General features: G+C 48.7%; 1 pseudogene; it reads left to right on the top strand.

Annotated features, from left to right (window-relative positions):
* The first annotated feature begins 9,748 nt into the window (after window positions 1-9,748).
* LOC144095723 (U2 spliceosomal RNA) lies at window positions 9,749-9,910 on the top strand (annotated as a pseudogene).
* The last annotated feature ends 617 nt before the right edge of the window (window positions 9,911-10,527 follow it).

Here is a 10,527-nt window from a genome sequence, read left to right as displayed (position 1 = left end):
CACCAAGAAACAAAATTCCTTCATGGTCTCGCCGTATCCACATATATAAAGCTGCTTTGTCAGGGTTTTCTGTAAGGTACCACGTATCTTTAGGCATTTAGGAAGGGAAAAAACCAGGCGACAAGCACCTGACAAACCTTTTCCAGCTGTCGTCATTTTCATGAAGAGAATTCTGCGAGCACTTCTGCTGAGGTTGATTGGATTGCTTGGAAGACTTATTTTCTTGCCATAAGAACACATGTATTACTCCTTGATGAAAACGTACTACTCTGTCTCTCGTCTATTTGTTTTCGCCTCTTCACTCTTTACTCCTTGCTGGATTCGTTTGTAGCTCTGAAACTTTTGCGTGTCCTTTGTGTGTTAAGCAGTTCCCCCATGTGTAGAAGCTGGTGTCTGCGGAGCATCATTGCAGCTTTTTGTTTCATCCGAATGTGTAGAGTGCTGAGCTAGAGACCACTTCCAAGTGCGGCACCGTTTACCGCAGAATCACGGGCATTTTAAACGCGACACTATGGCTGCTGGGGAATGTAGATCCTATTTAACAAGTTTTTTTCCTTTCGCTGAGCAACGACGCAGCACGAACGGAACAACGGACGACAGAGACGAATATGAAAGTGGTGTATACGAAGAGGAAGGGGGGGGGGGGGGGGTGTTGAGACGGGCGAGGCAGCTCTCATAACGCTATGCTGACGGATATGCTGACTGCAAGGGGAGCAGACCCCCAGACTCGTTGCTACTGCAGTTCCTCGAGAGGCCTCAAGACATCGCCTGGAGTGCAGAACGCAATCACAGATGTTGCAGGTTATGTACCGTAAAGCGCATTCTTGGCTATCCCAAGAGACTAAGCCTCCCATCACAGTTTTGGGCATAAATGCTGTCGTATTGCCAGGAAATATCAACTCAAACCATCTGGGCAGAACATTTCAGATGGTCGACAGGCGGCGAGTGTGCCCTGTATACGCTGTTATAGATAAGTCATTAGAATAAAGGATTAGGAGCTATATATCAGCGTCTTTACTAACCGTTACTTATCAATTAGCACATTTCTACGACAGTAAGATATGAATAACTAGAACCACGTTCATTCGCATTAAATCGGCTTCATCTTCAGCACTTGATTTTAGCAAAAATGAGACGCGACTGGCTGTCTTGTGCTGCAGTATCGTTACCAGCCGACTGTTTTTTCCTCGCGGCATATTAAAATAGTTCTAGAGAGAGGAAGAAAATAACAAGGGAAAGAAATTCGCGGAGGTTGACCAGAAGAGAATTCAGATGGAGGCGATAAATTTTTGTATTAGATAACCACTCTTACAGCCCCTCATTTGTGAATAAGATTTTTAAAAATGCGTCGCACATATTGGACCCACTGCTTCCCCTTTTCATCTCCAGTGTTGTGTGACTTTCACACATGATATCATACTCGAAAGTTTGGGGAATGTTTTTTAACAGCTTAGACGGGGATTATTCAATGCGGGAACTATACAGCTCAAATATTTGAGCTATAAAGAGGCCCCGCAATTACAAACGTGCAGGCAATGCTACACATCACCCCAAGAACTTATTACAGCCGACACCCGAGACGAAACCAAGTATGCACTGAATTTCTCAAGCATTGCAGTCACGAAAATTCAAACCAAATTCTGTGCACCTCCTGCGGAAAGTTTCCACAAGTGATCAAACGAAAGCGCCAACTATGAGCTTCTAAGCATACTGCAAGTTCGGCGAAGCCGCGAGTTTTTTCTTAGAAGGACACAACTAGCTTGACAGTATCTTAACTACCGGGTTTCAGGCCAATTAGAGTCATCGATTTTCAAGCATGGTGTCTACAGTGGGTTTCGCAACCCCTGGTGCTCGCGCAACGAGCTACTCGCTTGCAGACGGCCAAGTAAGATGCCGGCCAAGTTACAGCTTTCGGAGATAATAAACTTCGTCGAATCCTTTCTCAACAGACGCCCTAATGAGCTTTATTCTGTGCTTAGTCCTCTCCCGAAAGTAGCTGGTATTTATATGCTGGGAATTTGATGCATAGGGGTCTTACAAAAAAAGATAAACAGAAATCGTACACACGTGGCGCCACCCTGATTGTCTTTGCGTAAGGTGGAACGAGCACATAAAACAAGAGATATCGTACCTGTCTTGAGGCCTATGTAGGAAAGCATATTACGGTCCCCTCTCGGACCATAAGATTTGAATTACATGATCGTCGTAGTGACTGCCAGCACTGATTTTACAAGCTGCGCAGCCGCATCAATCAGCACACCCTCGTCGCGGTGCTTGCCTTACGGAAAAATCTCATCATAAAAACGACAAGACCATCACCGACAAACACGCCACCGATAAAGGGCTCCGTAAGTGGCAGACACAGGCCTGAAGAAGGATGGACAGCTGGCTGAGTTGGTATGTAGTTCATTGTGGGTGGTAGAGCGCTAAAACAGACGAAAGACAAAGTAGGTGACACGGACGACAAGGACACGGACACACGGACACACGGACACATGGACACATGGACACACGGACACACGGACACGGACAAAGACAGGGACGAGCCCTGACTCGCAACTAATTTCTGATTGGATGTTTTTCTCAATAAAACAATTATGAGTCAGCGCCCATCCGTGTCGTCTCCTACTTGGTCTTTCGTCTGTTGCGCGCTGTTCCACCCACAATGAGATACAGGCCTTTTGAGATTAAGGGATATGTCGAACTATCCTTTTCGTTTCTTTTCTTTTGTCCGATACCAAATTTATAAACCAAATCACAGCCCACCTTTGGTGTTTACGTGCAGCCTTTATGAAATGTCTAAAACTTAATGGGTTGTCGTCTACTGATCCGGAGTACCCGGGCTCGAACTCGACCGCGGCCGCCGCGTTTCGATGGAGGCGAAACGCAAAAGGCGCCCGTGTGCTGTGCGATGTCAGTACACGTTAAAAATCAGCAGGTGGTAGAAATTATTCCGGAGACGACCACTACGGCACCCTTTTCTTCCTTTCATCTTTTACTCTCTCATTCATCCCTTCCCTTACGGCGCGGCTCAGGTGCCCGCCGATATGAGGCAGATACTGTGTCATTTTCTTTCCTCAAAAACCAATTTTCGTTTTCATTTTCTCAGTTGGTTGTATGCTCCTGGGCCGTGTTGTGTTGATACCTAAGCATCGCCTGTGTTCCGGGTCTCTTAAATGCAGGAGGAAGTCGTCTGCAGCCCTCCGAAATTCAGGGCTTCCTCGCATGCTGCAAGAGCCCCACTCCATGGTTTATGAACAAGCTCGTGAATAAATTTAGTTTTGAAATACACTAAATGATTTTCCCCCGCTTTAGTACTGAGTCTGCCGTCTGCTTTCTTTTTTTCAGCATAAAGCGCACGGAAACTACACCGAGGGTTCAGGTAAGGCCAATCACAATCTTTAAAAAACAGTTTTCGGTTCTCCCGACAGCATTAATCAATAACTCTTACGTTGGGTTCATCGGGTGCAAGTTCCACCATAAATAAAAGGGCACGGCGCACAAACAATTTAAGGTTTTTAGTAATGCGCATTTCATTTCAAAGCGTTTCTTCTTTCTGAATGCCTACTAAAGGCTCTATATTTCTCAGTAGTTTGGGGGTTTAACGTGTCAAAGCGACTAAGACTATGGAAACGCTTTAGTGGAGGGCTCCGGATAATTTCGACCAACCACCTGAGGTTCGTTAACGCACTAACATCGCACATTGCAACCTCCCATCTTGGATAGAACCCGCGTACTTTTGGGTCAGCACCCGAGAACCATACTTACTGAGCCGCCGCGTTGGCTTATTTATTTATTTATTTATTTATTTATTTGTTGTAAGCACTGTGAGTGACCTTCATCTTCATCTCAGCGTAATCATCATCGGTCATCGGGTCGTGCGAAGAAGACGAAGTGTTGCTAAGCTGTGACTAGTCGGTAGCTGCTGCTTCGGCCTACCTGAAGTAAAAAGGTGAATTTGCTGGTGCGTTCTTCTGCCTCACAAGTGGTGGAGGTGACTCCTGATCCCAGCGTCCTCAACGCGGCACCCCCTGGAGCTCCGTTCCGGTCGTGTTCTTGGCGGCACGTCAACCGCCATGGCGCAGTCACATCCCCCTGCTCTCACCGTTCCGGCGCCTGTAGGTACCGATGGGCATCCCACGGCTGCCCATGCCACCTCTGCACCACTGACGTCCCAAGGTGCACTTGCTCAGCACCATTTGACCCACCCAACTTGGTCAGTTACCTCACGTCAGCGCGACCCTCCGGTTTTCGCCGGTCTCCGCGGTGACGACGTCGAAGACTGGCTACAGCAGTACGATCGGGTGAGCGCTTTTAACGGTTGGGACGCTTCTATGAAGCTACTCAACGTCTCATTCTACCTGAGTGACGTGGCTAAGACGTGGTTCCTCAACCATGAGGACGCCATTCCTGACTGGCCTCAATTCACGACACAGATCCGCCAGATATTTGGAACTGTTGGTGCTGGTCCGACCTCTTTTCAAAAGAAGCTAGAGACCCGTGTGCAGCTTCCAGGAGAGACATACACATCATACATTGAGGACGTACTCGCCCTTTGCCGGCGAGTTAACAATGGCATGGTCGAGGCTGAACGTGTCGGACATATTTTAAAAGGAATTGGCTCTTTTGCCTACGCAGCTCTAGCTGCCCAAAATCCCGTCACGGTGGCAGACATTCGTGCCACTTGCCAGCGACTTGACTATCTACAGTCGCGCCGCCTCAACAACACCTGGGATCCGAGCCAAATTCCCGAAACTGATCTGCGCACCATCATACGATCTATAATACGGGAAGAGCTCCACAATGATATTTCGTCGGTTCCTGCCTTCTCACGCCCACCTGCTCAATCTACTGGGTTGCGTGGCATTATCAAGGAGGAGCTTACTTCACTCAATCGTCCCATGGCTACAGAACCACCAGCCCCTCCCTACGTTCCGACGTATGCTGAAGTCACTGCGGCTCCTCCTCCTTGTCCTCCTGTCCATCACGCGCCCGTCCCACCCAGCCTCGCCGCCCTGTCCCCGCGACCACCGGTGTATGGTAATTGGCGGCCTCTCCCACCTCGTCCAGTATGTTTCTACTGCGGAATCCGCGGCCATGTAACACGCGTTTGTCGCCGACGACTGCGAGATGAGCGTGCGAGCTATGGGTACGTTCGACGTGACGACGCCTACCAGCTTCCTCCTCGCCAGTACTACACCGATAATGACCTCCGTCCCTCTTCCTCCCCGTCGACTTCTCCTGACCGGTCTAGGACAGCACGGCCATCGCGTCGTCGCTCCCCGTCACCCTTTCGCCGGACTTCGTCGCCCCTTCGCCCTCCATCTTCAGCTTCTGCCCGCCAAACGGAAAACTAACCTGTGCAGTTTCCGGAGGTAAAACTGCACCGCCTGTCGTCGCTCCAATTCCTCCTCTGCTCCCATCAAACATGTTGACTGTATTCCTTGAGGGACATGAACTGGAAGCTTTAATTGATACCGGCGCCGCTATTTCTATTATGAAACTTGACTTGTGTTTAAAACTGCGAAAAGTGCGCACACCTTATACCGGTCCTCCTTTACGTGCTGCAAATGGACAGAATATTAACCCTTGTGGAGCGTGTACAGCCCGAGTCACCATTGATGGCATCTTGCACTTCATTGAGTTTGCTGTCCTATCCTCCTGTGTCCATCAACTCATCTTCGGCTGGGACTTCCTCCAAAACGCCTCAGCAGTCATTACGTGTTCCCCTCCCACTATTGAAGTCACTGAATGCAACATTCTTGCCGATAGAGAACCACTTTCTTCCCGTGTAGTTATGCTTGCCGATCACGTCCTCTATCCGGGCAACGAAGATATTCTATCTGTGACTTCTGACGCCGTCACTGATGGCGACGTCCTGATTACACCCAGCCCTCGTCTCCTGTCAAGAGGTATTATCATCATCGTGTCCCTTCTTCGCTTCTCCAGCGGTTCTTCTCTTCTCGCCGCATTCAACACCACATCAGAGCCCATTCTTCTGCGACGCGACTCTACTGTTGCATCAATTGCTTCCGCCCAGCCTGTCACACTTCTTCCCATTTCCACCTCCGATCGCTCTGATTCATCCCCTGCCTCGCTCAGTGCAGCACTTCGCCACACGATCAGCACCGACCTGACAACAGACCAGACAGACGCATTGCTCGCTGTATTGAACAAGCACGCAGACTCGTTCGACGTCAATTCCGGCACACTGGGTCAAACCGCTGCAGCAACGCATCGCATACTCACCGACGGATCAAGCATAGTTAGACGCCGGCCTTATCGTGTTTCTCCAACCGAGCGCAAAGTTATTCAGGAAAATGTTGCTGACATGCTTGCACGCAACATCATACGCCCATCGTCTAGTTCCTGGTCATCGCCTGTTGTGCTAGTGCAAAAAAAAGACGGTTCGGTTCGTTTTTGTGTAGATTACCGTGCTCTAAACAGAATAACTCGTAAGGATGTGTATCCCCTCCCTCGAATTGACGACGCCCTCGATTGTTTGCAAGGTGCCCAATTTTTCTCCAGCCTTGACTTAAGATCAGGCTACTGGCAGATCCCCATGAATGAAGATGATAAAGAGAAGACCGCCTTTGCAACACCGGACGGTTTATACGAATTCAATGTAATGCCTTTTGGACTCTGCAACGCTCCTGCTACATTCGAGCGTATGATTGACACAGTTCTCCGCGGCCTCAAGTGGAAAACATGTCTCTGTTACTTAGATGACATCGTCATTTTTTCTTCGTCATTCCCTGATCACCTTACTCGTCTCGATGAAGTTTTGACAGCACTTTCCAGCGCTGGCCTACAGCTAAACACGAAGAAATGCCGTTTTGCATCAAATTCCATTAAAGTTCTTGGCCATCTCGTAAGCAGCGAAGGAATTAAGCCTGACCCTGAAAAAATCGCTGCTGCGCTGCACTTTCCCCGTCCAACTCGGGTCAAAGATCTCCGCAGTTTCCTCGGCTTGGCATCATACTTCCGCAGATTCATCCGCAATTTCGCCTCTATTGCCTCACCTTTACATGCGCTTCTTCACAACGACACGCCTTTCATCTGGTCTCCTGCTTGCGAAGAAGCATTTGAAACTCTGAAGCGTGCTCTGACTTCGGGTCCCGTCCTCTGCCATTTTGATGATAAAGCACCGACAATTTTGCACACCGACGCCAGTAGCCATGGCATTGGCGCTGTCCTTCTGCAACGCCAAAACACCTCTACAGAAAATGTTGTTGCCTATGCGAGCCGAACTCTGACTTCTGCGGAACAAAACTACACTATTACCGAACAAGAATGTCTCGCCGTCGTCTGGGCTGTTCAGAAGTTTCGTCCTTACCTGTACGGCCGTCACTTCACAGTCGTCACTGACCACCACGCCCTATGCTGGTTATCCACTTTGAAAAATCTGTCCGGTCGTCTCGGGCGGTGGATCCTCCGCCTTCAAGAGTACGACTTTACTGTCACTTACAAATCGGGCAAGAAGCACAAGGACGCCGACGCTCTCTCTCGTTGCCCTATTGCTTTGCCGTCGCAACCCATGTCCTCGCATTCCTCTCCTGTCCCAACGGAGTCAAGCCATTTAAACCCTACAGTTATGCAGTCTTTGAGCGCCGCCTCTATTGCTCTCATGCCAGATATACACTGCAATCTTGCTCACCACCAGAGTGCTGACCCTTACTGTCAAAAGCTGATTGATAGTCTCAGCGGTGTTCTTAGACCTCCAAATGCCCGTCTCCGTCGTCGGCTCAAAAATTTCAAGTTACAGGATGGCACATTATTTTGGCACAACTACAGCCCACTGGGCCACACATGGGTTCCCGTAATTCCTTCTTCCCTGCGTCCTCAAGTTCTACAAGCCTTCCACGACGACCCCACCGCAGGTCACCTTGGGTACCACAAAACCTATGACCGCATCAAACGTCGTTTCTTCTGGCCTGGCCTTTCAACCTCAGTATTAAAATACGTAGCGTCTTGCATCCCTTGTCAACGACGCAAGCGGTCTACGTCGCCTCCTGCCGGTCTCTTGCAACCTCTCCCATGTCCTTCCACACCTTTCGAAGTCGTCGGAATCGACTTGTATGGACCCCTGCCCTTGACTCCAGCTGGCAACCGCTGGGTCGTTACTGCCGTTGACCACCTCACCCGATACGCTGAAACCGCAGCACTTCCTTCCGGCTCCGCTTCCGAAATCGCCAACTTCTTCCTCCACACCATACTTCTTCGCCACGGCGCCCCTCGCCTCCTCCTTAGCGATCGTGGCAAGTCGTTCCTCTCCACCGTCCTCGCCGCAGTGCTTCATGCTTCAGGCACGGTGCATAAAACTACATCTCCTTACCACCCTCAGACCAATGGCCTCACAGAACGCTTTCATCGCACCCTTTCTGATATGCTATCCACCTACATTCACCCTCAGCACAACAACTGGGACTCTTTACTCCCCTTTGTAACCTTCGCCTACAACACTGCCGTTCAACGAACCACCACCTACTCTCCGTTTTTTTCTTGTTTATGCCCGCCATCCTACCTTCTCCCTCGAAGCATCTTTCTTCACAGCTTCTACTCCTTCTGCCGCGCCTTCCCACGAACAGTTCGTGTCTCGTATCGCCCACTGCCGTGATCGTGCCCGCCTTCAAACTGAAGTCACTCAAGCTTCCAGGAAAAGCACGTATGATGCGACTCATCGCTCAGTGTCTTTCCGCCCTGGAGACGAAGTGCTACTCTGGACACCTACTCGCATCCCCGGCCTGTGTGAAAAGTTTCTGAGCCGTTTTATTGGCCCGTACACGGTTCTGGAACAAACTTCCCCTGTAAACTATCTCATCACACCTGCATCGCCTGTTCGCGATCGTCGGTGTCGCGGCACCGAGATTGTGCACGTGTCGCGCTTGAAACCCTTTAACCGCCGACCTTAAGATTTAATTTGCGACCAGGATGGTCGCTTTCGTTCGGGAGGGGGAATGTTGTAAGCACTGTGAGTGACCTTCATCTTCATCTCAGCGTAATCATCATCGGTCATCGGGTCGTGCGAAGAAGACGAAGTGTTGCTAAGCTGTGACTAGTCGGTAGCTGCTGCTTCGGCCTACCTGAAGTAAAAAGGTGAATTTGCTGGTGCGTTCTTCTGCCTCACATTATTTATTTATTTATTTATTTATTTATTTATTTATTTATTTATTTATTTATATGGTACCTGCATCGCCTTTCAGCATTACAGCAGGGGGGCACTTTCACATTCAAAGAACAAAAAGTCATGCACTTAACGCGTGAAAAAAGGCATCATTAGGTAGAACATTAACAATATGTAGCGGCAAAACATTCCATTCGCGAACTGTTCGCAGAAAAAACGAATAACGGAGTACGTCACCTTTAAAAGGAAATTCATGAAACTTTAAATTGTGGTCCCTTCGCTTCGAGACATAGAAAGGCGGCTTCAAATATTTTGATCCGTCTATGCCAGTCTTGGAATAGAAAATGTTATGCAAAAATTTTAATCTCAGGTTTCTTCGAGTTTTAAGTTCTGGCCACTGAAGATTCCTTTGTTTGTTTCGCGGCAAAATAATCCGGATTCTGTGACGGTGACTTCCTTCAAATGCGATGCACTTGGTTCAGCATAACTGAGTGGCTTTCACGGAACGTCCGTCACATACAACACAGCATAGTCGCAGCAAGTTGAACTTGCTTGAAAGTGAGCCAGTGCAGCGCGTCAATTGGGAGAACCTCGATCATTTGGCTTTTTGTTTACTAAATACTCACCTCATCGCGATTGTCTGCAATTGTCCGGACCCCGTAGAGTATCTGTTACGGGTCCCAAATGGACTTATTTTTGGAAATGTGGCGGAGAGTTTGAAGGATGCTTCACTTCCGCCACCGGTTGGCCCGGTATTGCACTGCCTCCGGGATCGGCCTTGTCTTTAGCGCGTCTTTACTATCCTGTCTTTCTATCCCATCTTTCAACTCTCCTACTATCTGCACGTGGTAGCGATTGTGGCTCGGTTTGAGGCAGTGGGCAGGCCTGTGCACTTTCCTTTTCTTTCTTCCTGGCAACAACTTCTCTCTCTCTCTCTCTCTCTCTCTCTCTCTCTCTCTCTCTCTCTCTCTCTCTCTCTCTCTCTCTCTCTCTCTCTCTCTCTCTCTCTTTTTTTACTAGCGCTAATGCTTTAATCAGTTCCGTCAGTTTTACATGTTTCTGTAATTATTTAGGTGAGTTCAGCGCAATAAAGAAACTGACGACCCCAACAATTCTGTCTAGTTAGGGTTCCTACTCATTAATCAGCGAACTTTAATATTCATAGCATGCGATGAACTATTTGTTTGAGTTGTTCACAGGCACCTTCAATTAATTTTAACACTAGGCAACATATGAAGGGCGGTAACTTTCAGCCAGAACATAAAACAAGGAACTCTGGGTCCAAGAACAGAAACAAATTTTTAAGCTCAGAACACCTCCACCCTCGCACTTCCCCGAAATCTTGGTGAATTGACACCTTCATTTACAAGTTATCTGATTACTGAAGAGCAGAAGCTTTCGCA

The sequence above is a fragment of the Amblyomma americanum genome, chromosome 6, assembly GCF_052857255.1.
Source record: "Amblyomma americanum isolate KBUSLIRL-KWMA chromosome 6, ASM5285725v1, whole genome shotgun sequence".
In the NCBI taxonomy this organism is placed as follows: Eukaryota; Metazoa; Arthropoda; class Arachnida; order Ixodida; family Ixodidae; genus Amblyomma; species Amblyomma americanum.
This window is presented reverse-complemented; position numbering and strand designations above follow the sequence as displayed.